The sequence below is a fragment of the Gorilla gorilla genome, chromosome 17, assembly GCF_029281585.2.
Source record: "Gorilla gorilla gorilla isolate KB3781 chromosome 17, NHGRI_mGorGor1-v2.1_pri, whole genome shotgun sequence".
Lineage (NCBI taxonomy): Eukaryota > Metazoa > Chordata > Mammalia > Primates > Hominidae > Gorilla > Gorilla gorilla.
Window position 1 is genome coordinate 36,023,577 of NC_073241.2, and position 11,487 is coordinate 36,035,063.

The 11,487-nt window shown below is 51.0% G+C and overlaps 1 long non-coding RNA gene across 1 annotated transcript; it reads right to left on the bottom strand.

Moving 5' to 3' along the window:
- On the bottom strand, positions 1–3,086 carry LOC129528241 (uncharacterized). The gene is made up of 3 exons (XR_008673484.2): positions 1,891–3,086; positions 1,604–1,711; positions 1–1,234 (listed from the first exon to the last, which is right to left on the bottom strand). It is a non-coding gene; the product is annotated as an uncharacterized lncRNA (long non-coding RNA).
- Positions 3,087–11,487: the final 8,401 nt, after the last annotated feature.

The window sequence follows — 11,487 nt, forward strand, 5'->3', positions numbered from 1 at the left end:
TTCAGAAAAGAAACCTGATTTTACTAATGTCTCAGCAAGTTAGTGGGTGACATGGAGTCCCAGATCTTTCCGTCCACAAAGCCTACAAATTCTCCCTTGTTAGGCAGGCTGGGTACCAGGCCCTGCTTCTGGGCTCTGCTTCTTTTCCTGCTAGGCTAAAATGGCAGAACTGACAGATACATCATCCCCCTTCTCCACCTGGAGCAGAGCCAATGAGAGGGGCTGGGGAACAGCCATGAGGCCCGGCACCCACCATTCAATGTCTTCAGAATTGCCATCCCTCAGAACTCTTGCACCACAAGTTGGCAGCACTCCCAGTGTCTGGGTGTCTTCTGAGGGGTACCAGGATCCAGTAGAGGCCACTGGCTCTGCTGTCATATCCTAAGTGGCAGCCAGGCAGGCTTGGGTCTCTTGGCTGCTTCAGCACCAGAGGTTGGTCAGTGCCCATGCACTGAGTCCCTCAGGAGAATGGGAGGGAAAGGAAGGGCAGAATGGAGTGATGTAGGGTCCATCCACCACGTCCCTGGATGGAGACCCCTGTTCCCACAGTAGTCCACACCAGGACCACGATTGGCTCTCATGAAGATGCCAGCCACCATGTATATGTCCTTGTCTGACAACTCCTCCTTATTTTCATCCTGTAGACAAGAACCCTGAACACAGTAGCTCTGAGGTCACCTGAGTGTAACCTGAGACAGTCCCTGAAGACTTTTCATCCAAGCAGGATCCCTCCCTTGCCATCTCCAGACCTGCCCCACAAACTCCCTCCCTGGTCTCCTGGCTCTTGTTCACTCCTTCCAGGCAGCCTTCCACAGTCATCTCTAAAACATATATGACTGTCCCTCCTTTATCCAGCACCTTCCATGGCTCCCCAGAGCCCTCCAGGTCAAGTTCAAGTTCTTTGATCAGACACTAGATCTCAAGCTGCATTCTACCTCCTGAATTAAGATCCCGGAGAAGCCCACCTTGCTCAGCACAAACACATCACTGAAGTCAAAAATCTTGAATGTGGCCTTGGCATTGAGGAAGTCATCAACACCCTGGCTAGTGAGGGTGCAGTGCCGCTCCAGGATGATGGTGTCTAAAGTTGTGCACCAGGTCGCAGGCCCTGCAGAAGCATCTCCCCTCAGGAGTGAGGTAGTACAGGAAGTCTGTGCACAGGCAGATCTGCTGGTGCTGTTACACTATGAGGGCACTGAGCTCCAAGATGGTGGTAATATATTCACTGGGATTCCTGCACAGTGACGTTGGAGAGAGGAAGCATCTCCATAACACATATGAAACCCTGGAAGCACTTCCCAGCCAGAAACTCAGGACCACATTATATGCAGATACGGGTGCCCTCTGAGCACACTTGTCTCTCTGTCTCCCACTCTGAGCTGCCTCCTGGCCCCACATGCCCCAGCCTGGCCCAGGGCTTAGCCCAGTGGGTGTTCAGTCCATGGTGTTGACTGCTCCCTGGGCCAGGAGAGCGCTTGGTGGCTCTGTGACTCCTCCTGTGGAACCCCTACCTCTGCCTTGGGACCTCCCAATTCCCATGGAAGCCCCCATGGCTCTGGATTGCCCCACCTGCCCTGGGATCCTCCAGCCCCATAGTCCTTACTCGATGCCTTAGCCCTCCCAGAACATGACATGTTTCTCCGAATGTGGCTGATGTCCAGGGCCATCTGTGGATGTTTGCTGGGGACTTCTTGCTGTTTTCCTTTATGGTCTGTAGGGCAGGGCCAAGAGGAGAAACCAGCCCAACCTCAGAATAGACAAAAGGCTCACTTCCCTAACAGCAACCACCAAACAGTCAGCAGTGCTTCTGGATGGAAAAGAGTTTTCATTCTGCAGAAAGCTCATTTGGCTTCTTTCTGAAGCCAGGGAGGGGTACCAAGCCCAGCTTACCTGCGGTGCCTACATTAGCATCTGTGCCTAGGATGCGTTATGGGCTCCCACTGCAGGGTTGACATTCCCTCCGGCTGGAGACCTGGGCTCCTGACACCACCTGGCATGTTTGTCCTGCTCTGGATGATGGTGGAAAGGCTGTATCTGGTATTTTCCTAGGTCCTTGGTTTTCACCTTCTAGACATCCAGCAGGAGTGACCATACCCAGCCCCACACCTGAAATGGGACTCCCTTGTAGAGCAGCTGAGACATCTACAGATAGAAGAGTGCTCTGTTGAGACAGGCCACAGAGGTCCCCGGGGAGGATCGGGGGCTGGAGGATTCTGGAGGTTTCCAGCCTTGGGCTCTGTGGTTCCTCAAAGAGTTTAGGTTTACCTAGGACTAGGCCTCCCCTCCCATGATTCAAAGAGTGGGTGAGTGCTCTGCATCAGGAACTCTGATCTGGACCTATTTTTTCATTTAGGTCACCAAGAGACAACCCCTAACCCCCAAGCTAGGGATGGTCCAAGCTCTGGCATGAGATTCTCTTCCAGCAATGTGATGCTTGCAGGGACAGGGAGAAAAGCCGATGACCAGGCCTGCTGTCCCCCAGGTAAGGACAGTATGCTACCCACCCTCTGAAAGGCAGGTGGTGCCAGGTCACTGCACTGAGTGACTGTACCCCTGGCTCTGCAGACACCAGTCATGGAGGTCCTCCCCTCTCCACATTACCTTCTTGCTGCTCCTAGATTTCTTCTGGTCATTAAGTACTTTGAGCCATTTTTCTGTGCAGCCGATCTGATATTTTTGCTATCAGATGAAACATGACAAAGTAAGCCAAGCCACCAGGATTCCTGAAGGGAACCTTGCATGCTGCGTCTTGGGATCCAGAGCCCTGATGGGACTGAACCAGAAGGAGCCAGGGAAGGACAAACACTGGGGCTCAGGCCCTATGACCCAACGGCCATTGGTAGCCTGTCCTCATGGCCCCAAGACACCCTGTCCTCAGGCCACAGACACCATGGGCTTTGGTCAGGTCCCAGCCTCCCAGCAGTGCCCTGGCACTGGTGGGTGCTGACCCCCAAACCACAATAGCTCTGGGTTATGGGTTTGGTAAAACCACCTCAGGGAGAATTCTGGGGTTGGGTTTGGCAGGAACCATGGGGCCTCCCAGGAATGATGTGTCACTCCTACTTGCCACAAAATGTGCACAGAGGCTGTCCCACTGACCAGCCCATCCTGCTGGACAGGATGGAGGAAGTCAGGGAAAAGGCAGGGTGGACATCTGGGGTGCAGGGAGAGGCAGGTGCATGCTGGGAGGTCAGACCCTGCGAGGGCTGTGGGGGCATCACGTGGGGTGGGCTCCAGGTGCACCCTCAATGCACTGGGTGGGTCTCAGGCCAGGCTCCCTGGACCCTCGTTGGCTGATGTGGTCACTCCCTGGGGGACTGCTGTCAAGCCCTGGCCACCCACCCTGGGCAGCACCGTCCCATCCCAGGTCCGGACTTTCTGAGTCCTGAGACAGGACAGTGCTGTCCAGGCCTGATAGACTGGGAGGACCTGCCAAGTCCTCCATCCCTAGACCAGCCTCCCAACAGCAGGGACAGTCTCTTCCATTTACTTTCAGGGCACTGACTGATCCATGTCACTCTAAGGCAACCAAGGCAGAGCTGAGGACCTGTGCCAAGTTGGGAGCCAGTCCCCTCCCTAAATGGGCCTGAGGAAAGCACCATCCCTGTCCCAATGCACCCCAAGTTTCAGCCCAGGAGACACATAGGGAAGGGAGGACGGAGCCTCTCTGCTGGCTGACACTTGAAAAGCGGGACCTGGGAGAAGAGGGAGTGCAGGGCTGGCAGGGATGCTCCAGGCCCATGGAGAGCTTGGGCTGCACCAAGGGGCTGCCCCTCCTGGGCTGGAGGCTGTGCCCTCTGCAGGATCTGAGAAAGTCCAGTGCTGAGATGGGACAGTGCTGCCAAGGGTGGGTGGCTGGGCCTGACAGCAGTCCCCCAGGGAGTGACCACATCACCTGACCAGGGTCCAGAGAGCCTCGACCGAGACCTGCCCAGTGCACTGAGAGTGCACCTGGAGCCCACCCCACCTGACGCCCCCACAGCCCTCACAGGGTCCGACCTCCCAGCATGCACCTGCCTCTCCCTTCACCCCTGCTGCCCACCCTGCCTGTTCCCTGGCTTCCTCCATCCTGTGCAGCCCATAGACTATGACCATCTCTCTAGCCACTCTGGCCCTTCCTTTACCTTTGTTCTTTCAGAATCTCTGAGCAAGATCTCCCAGGTCCATCCAAACACCTGCTTTGTCCACTTTTGACTGGGCCATTGGACACCACTGGGCCATCCCAGCTGTCCATAGGGCCCCTGATAACATGCATTTCCCCTGACAACATGCATTTCCCCTGACACCTCCCAGCAGTGCTCAGCAGCCCCACTGACCAGGTCCCTGTTGACCAGATCCCACACATCAGGTCCTTCCTGACCACACCCTCACTGATTAGGCCCCCATCACCAGGCCCCACTAACTAGATTCCCGCTGCCAGGCCCACAGTGTCCAGGACCCCACAGACAAGGACCTCACTGACAAGGCCTCACTGACCAGGGCCTCACTGACAAGACCTCCCTGACAAGGCCTCACTGACCAGGGCCTTACTGACAAGGCCTCCCTGACCACATTCCACCAATCATGACCCCATTGCCTGGCCCCACAGATGAAGCCCCACTGACCAGGTCTCCAGGGAACAGGCTGCCAGTGACCAGGCCCCTACTAACCAGGCCTGCGGTGACCAGATGCCCCTGACCAGGAACCTAGTGACTAGGCACCACTGAACAGGCATGTAATGCTCAGACCCCCATTGACCAGGTCACCCCATAGACCAGTGCTACAAAAGCCACCACTGATCAAGTCCTCTCTGACCAGGCCCCCACTGATTAGGTTCCACTGACCTGACCAGGCTGCCATGACCACGGTCCCACTGACAAGGGCCTCACTGATGAGGCCATGCCCTGCTGACTAGGTCCCATGTGACCAGGCCTCCACTGAATAGCACCCCTTGACCGGGTCACCAGTGACCCAGCCCATTCTGACAAGGCTACCACTAAGCCACAGCTGACCAGGTCTCCACTCACCAAGCCCTGCAGCCCAGGTTTGCACTGACCAGACACCAAACATTTGTCTGCCACTAGGTCCCCACTCACCAAGACCTGCACTACTCGATCCCTCTAATGAGACCCTCTCCAAGCAGACCCTGGCTGACCATTCCCCCAGTAAATAGGCCTCACTGACCAAGTCCCAACTGACTAGTTCACTGACCAGGCCCACACTGACCAGGCCCTTCCTAATCATACCAGAAGGCCAAGTGGCAATGAGATGTTTCATATGGCAGGGGTAGGAGCAAGACAGACAAAGAGGTACCGCACCATGTTAGACAACCAGATCACATGAGATCTCACTATCAGGAGATCAGCATCAAGAAGATCCTGCACCCACACCACCGCCCACTGTTTCCAGGCAGAAGCCTCCTGCAGAGGCCAAGCCTCTTGAGAAACTTCCACTATGGCAGTGCAGAAGGAAAATATGGGCTTGGAGCCCCTAAAAAGGAGGCCACCATCCTCCAGATCCCAGATTCATAGGCCCACCAAGAGCTCACACCCTCAGTATGGAAAAGCTACAGACACTCAACACTAGCCCAGCCCATGAGAGCAGCCATGGGGCTAAAGCCTGCAAAGCCACAGGTGCCCTGCCCTAGTAGAAGTTTTCCATGAGCCTCTGCCTCTGCAGAAGGCTACTCCCCCTTCCTACTACCCCCCACCCTCGTACCACCCTACTGACAACCTACTCCTCCCCACCCTACTCCTCCTTTTCCTACCACCCCGAATCCCTTCCCATTCAAGATTAAATCGCCTACCACCAGGCCCCAAAATTAAGGATTACAATTCCATGTGAGTTTTATACAAACACACAGCCAATCCATATTATTTGACCCAGATACCCCAGAACCTCATGTCCTTCTCACACAGCAAAACACAGTCATGCATTTTCAAAAGTTTCCAAAATTCTTAACTCATTCCAAATATAAAAAATTCAAAGTCTCATCTGAGACAAGGCTACGGTCCCTTCGGCCTATGAGTCCCTGACTTCAAAAGGCATTTCTTTTCTTTCAAGATACAATGATAATACAAGCATTACGTAAGGTTTCTCAATCCAAAGGGAAGAAATTCCCCAGAAAAATGACAAAAATGTCAGTCCAAACCCCAGCAGGACAATATTCACTCAATCTTTAAGCTCCATAATCATCAAGAGAGCTCACTATCACGCAGACAGTATTAAGGAGACAGTGTTTCACCAGTTGTGAAGAATCCGTCCCCCCTCATTTTTCACCCCCACCCACAAAATAATCTCTCCTATTCTCCCCACTCCCCCACCTCCAACCCCCACTCTTCTCCATGATTAAATCATCTCCCACCAGGCCCCACCTTTAACATTCCCCATTACAATTTCACGAGAGTATTGGTAGGGACACAGGGCCAAGTCATATTATTCTCACCCAGGTCCCCCCACATCTCATATCCTTGTCACACTGCAAAATACAATGATGCCTTCTCTACAGTCCCCCAAAGTCTTAACTCATTCCAGCATTTACTGAAATGTCCAAAGCCCAGTCTCATCTGAGACAAGGCTGCCATCCCTTCTGCTCGAGCCTCTGAAATACAAAGCAAGTTAACTACTTCGAAGGTACAATGATTGTAGAGACATTGGGTAAGCATTCCCAGCCAAAAGGAAGAAATTTGTCAGAAGGAAGCACAAAACACAGATGGGACTTACAGACCCTATGCAAGTCAAAAACCCAGCAGGAAAGTCATTCCATCCTACAGCTCCAAATCATCTTTCCTGAAAGGATCTACATCCCACATCTAGAGCACAAGAGTGGATGGCAGGGCTCCCAAGGCCTTGGGCAGCTCAGCTTCTGTGGCTGGGCAGGGTCTTTCCCCACAGCTGCCCTCATGGGCTGGGCTGGTGGTCAGTGCCTGTGGCTTTTCCACACTGAGGGTGCAAGCAGTTGGTGGGTCTATGAATCTGGGGTCTGGAAAATGGTTCCTCCCTATATGGGGGCATCAACCCTGTATGTTCCTTCTGCACTGCCCTAGTAAAGGTTTCCCATGAGGCTCTGCCTCTTGGAAAAGCTTTTGCCCAGCTGGACACCCACGTTTTTCCTTACATACTCTTGAGTCTAGACAAAGGCTCCCAAGCCTGTGCACCTGCTGGCTTAACACTATGTGGAAGCCACCAAGGCTTGCAGCTTGCACCCTCTGAAGCAGTGACCCAAGCTATACCTGTGCATCTTTCAGCCATGGCTGGAGCTGGAGCTGGAGCTGCAGGGATGCAGGCGGCACTGTCCTGAGGATGGACACAGCAGTGCGACCATGGGACTGACCCAGGAAAGCATTCTTCGGTCCTAGAACTCAGGGCCTGTGACAGCAAGCTCTGCTGCAAAAGTCTCTGAAATGCCTTCAAGGCCTTTTTAACATTGTCTTAGCTATTAGCACTGGGCTCCATTTTATGCACATTTCTGAAGCCTTCTTGAATTTTCCCACTAAAAATCAGCTTTTCTTTTTGACCTCTTGGGCAGGCTGCAAATCAAACTTCAAAGCTCTGCTTCTCATTTAAATATAAGTTTCAACTTGAGGTCATTTATTCGGTCACACAGAACACCACAGGCTGTTTAATACAGACAAGATACCTCTTGAGCTTTGCTGCCTAGAAGTTCATTTCACCAGATATACCCTAAATCATCACCCTCAAGTTCAAAGTTTCACAGGTCACCAGGGCAGGGGCACCATCCAGCCAAGTTCTTTGATAAGGCAAAAGAAAAGTAACCTTGGCTTCTGCTCCCAGTAAGTTGTTCATTTTCATCTGAGACCTTCTAAGCCTGGCCTTCACTATCCATCCTTCAGTCACCCTTTTAATTATAACTATTTAACACGTCTCTACAATAGTCAAAACTTTTATTCATCTTTCTGTCTTCTTCCAAGCCCTCCAAACTGTGCAGCCTGTGGTCGTTACCCAGCTTCTGAACCTGCTTCTGAACTTGCTTCTACATTTTCAGCTATCGTTGTGACAGCCTGGCAGTGTGGTAAAATAAGAAAAGTCCATTTTCAGGGGGAAAATTCAAGAAGGCTTCAGATATTTGCATATAAAAGAAGCCAAATGCTAATAGTAAAAACATCAGGAAAAAAACCTTGAGGGCATTTCATAGCTCCACTCTACAGTACAAATTTTCTGTAGTATTATTTTAAAAAGAGGTTTAATTGGCTCACGGTTCTGCAGGCTGTAAAGGGAACATAGTGGCTTCTGCTTCTGGGAGGACTCAGGAAGTCTCCTACCATACCAGAAGGCCAAGCGACAATGAGATGTTCCATATGGCAGGTGTAGGAGGAAGACAGAGAGAGGAAAGAGGTGCCACACCTTGTTATACAACCAGATCTCATGAGAACTCAGTATCAGGAGATCAGCATCAGGAAGATTAACCATTGGTGAAGGATCCACCCACACCACCCCCCACTGTTTCCAGGTAGAAGCCTCCTGCAGATGCAGAGCCTCTTGGAGAACCTCTACCAGGGCAGTGCAGAAGGAAAATGTAGGCTTGGAGCCCACATACAGGAGGCCACCATCCTCCAGACTGCAGATTCATAGACCCACCAACAGCTTGCACTCTCAGAGCGGAAAAGCTATAGGCACTCCACACGAGCCCAGCCCATGACAGCAGCCATGGGGGCTACACCCTGCAAAGCCACAGGTGCACTGCCCTAGTAGAGACTTTCCATGAGCCTCTGCTTCTGAAGCAGGTTACTCCCCCCTCCTAGTACCCACCACCCTACTAACAACCTACTCCTCACCCTACCCATCCCTTTCCTTCCATCCCCGGTCCCCCTCCCATCCATGATTAAATCACCTCCAGCCAGGTCCCACCTCCAACATTAAGGATTACAATTCACATGAGTTTTGGTAAAGAAACACAGCCAAATCATATTATTCTGACCTGATCCCCTGCAGTCTCTCATCCTTCTCACAGAGCAAAATATATTCATGCCTTTTCAAAACTTTCCAAAAGTCTTAACTCATTCCAACAATAACTCAAATGTAAAAAATTCAACATCTCATCTGAGACAAGTCTACAGTACCTTTTGCCTATGAGTCCCTGAATTTAAAAGGATGTTCTTTCTTTCAAGGTACAATAATGGTACAGGCATTGGGTAAGCTTTCTCAATCCAAAGGGCAGAAATTTTCCAGGAAAATAACACAAATGGGACCACAGGCCCAATGCAAGTCCAAAACCCAGGAGGCCAGTATCCATTTAATCTTACAGTTCTAAAATCATGAAAAGAACTCACCATCACAAGGACAGCAATAAGGAGATAGTGTTTAATGATTTGTGAAGGATCTGACCCCCCACCCCAATTTTCACCCCTCACCCCCACCATAATTCCCCCATTTTCCCTACACCCCCATCTTCCAACCCCCACTCTGCACCATGATTAAATCATCTTCCACCAGGCCCCACCTTTAACATTCCAATTACAATTCCACATGAGTTTTGGTAGGGACACAGAGCTGAATTTTATTATTCTTTCCCTCACTCCCCAAATCTCATGTCCTTCTCACATTGCAAAATACAATGATGCCTTCCCTAAAGTCCCCTAAAATCTTATATCATTGCAGCATTTATACAAATGTCCAAAGCCTAAAGTCTCATCTGACACAAGGCTACAGTCCCTTAGGCCCATGAGCCTCTGAAATATAAAGCAAGTTAACTACTTCCAAGGTACAATGCTTGTACAGGCATTGGGTAAGCATTCCCAGCCAAAAGGAAGAATTTTGCCAGAAAAAAAACAAAACACAGATAGGACTTACTGGCCCCATGAAACTCCAAACCCAGAAGGCCAGTCATTCAATCCTACAGCTCCAAAATCACCCTTTTTGAAACCCTGTCCCACATCCAGGACACAGGGGTGTGAGGGCTGGGCTCCCAAGGCCTTGGGCAGCTTGGCACCTGTGGCTTTGCAGGGTATATGCCCCAAGGGTGCCCTCACGGGCTGGGCTGGTGATGAGTGCCTGTGACTTTTCCACACTGAGGAAACAAGTTGTTGGGGGGGGGGTCTATGAGTCTGGGGTCTGCATGATGGTGGTCTCCAGTGTGGGAGCTCCAACCCCATATTTTCCTTCTGCACTGCCCTAGTAGAAATTTCGTATAAGGCTCTGCCTTTTTGGGATGCTTTTGCCTGGACACCCAGGAATTTCCATGCATCTTCCAAAATCTATAGAGAGGCTCCCAAGCCTCTAGTCTCACACTCCGTCCACCAGTGGCTTAACACTATGAGGATGTTACCAAGGCTTCTAGCCTGCATCCTCTGAAGCAGTGACCCGAGCTGTACCTGTGCATCTTTCAGCCATGGCTGGAGCTTGAGCTGCAGGGATGCAGGCAGCAGTGTTCTGAGGCTGCACATAGAGGAGGCTCATGGAACTGGCCCAGGAAACCATGCTTCTCTCCTAGGCCCCAGGGCCCACAATAGCAAGGGCTGCTGCAAAGGTCTCTGAAATGCCTTCAAGGCCTTTTCCCTATTATCTTGTCTATTAGCATCGGGCTCCTTTTCATGCAAGTTTCTGAAGCCTTCCTCAATTTTCCCCCCGAAAATCAGCTTTTCTTTTTGACCACTTGGCCAGTCTGCAAATTTTCCTAAATTTGAGTTCTGAGAGATGGGACTCATTTAATGTAAGTCCCATCCAGAGTTCATTTCCTCCATCACACATAAGAGCACAGGTTGTTCGGTTGTTCCATGGGGACAGGACACCTCTTGAGATTTGCTGCCCAGTTCATTCCACCAGATACTCAGTAAGTCATCACCCTCAAGTTCAATTTCACAGATCTCCAGGGCAGGGTCACCGTGCAGCCACATTCTTTGTTAAGGCAAAACAAAAGTCACTTTGGCTTCTGTTCCCAGTAAGTTCCTCATTTTCATTTGAGACCTTCTAAGTCTGGCTTTCACTCACCATTTTTCTGTGAGCCTTCTGGTCACAAGTATGTAACAATTCTTTACAAAGATCCAAACTTTCCCTCAACTTCTTGTCTGCAAAGCCCTCCAAACTCCCTGAACTCTGTCTGCTACCCCCTTCTGAACCTGCTTCTACATTATCAGCTATCTTTGCTGCAGCCTGGCAATGTAGTAAGGGAAGACAAGTCCATTTTCAGGGGGAAAATTTGAGAAGGGTTCAGAGACTTGACTGAAAACAAGCTGAGTGCTGACTCCCAAGACAATAGGGAAAAGGCCTTGAAGACATTTAATAGATCCACTTTGCAGTACTAATTTTCTCTATGATCATAAAGAAGAGGTTTACTTGGCTCATGGTTCTGCAGGCTACAAGGAATATAGTGCCTTCTGCATCTAAGAGGAATCAGGAAGCCTCCCAATCATACCAGAATGTCAAGGGGCAATGAGATGATTCATGTGGCAGGAGGAGGAGCAAGACAGGGAAAGGAGAGAGGTCCCACACCCTATTATACAACCAGATCTCATGGGAACTCACTATCACAAGGTCAGCATCACAAAGATG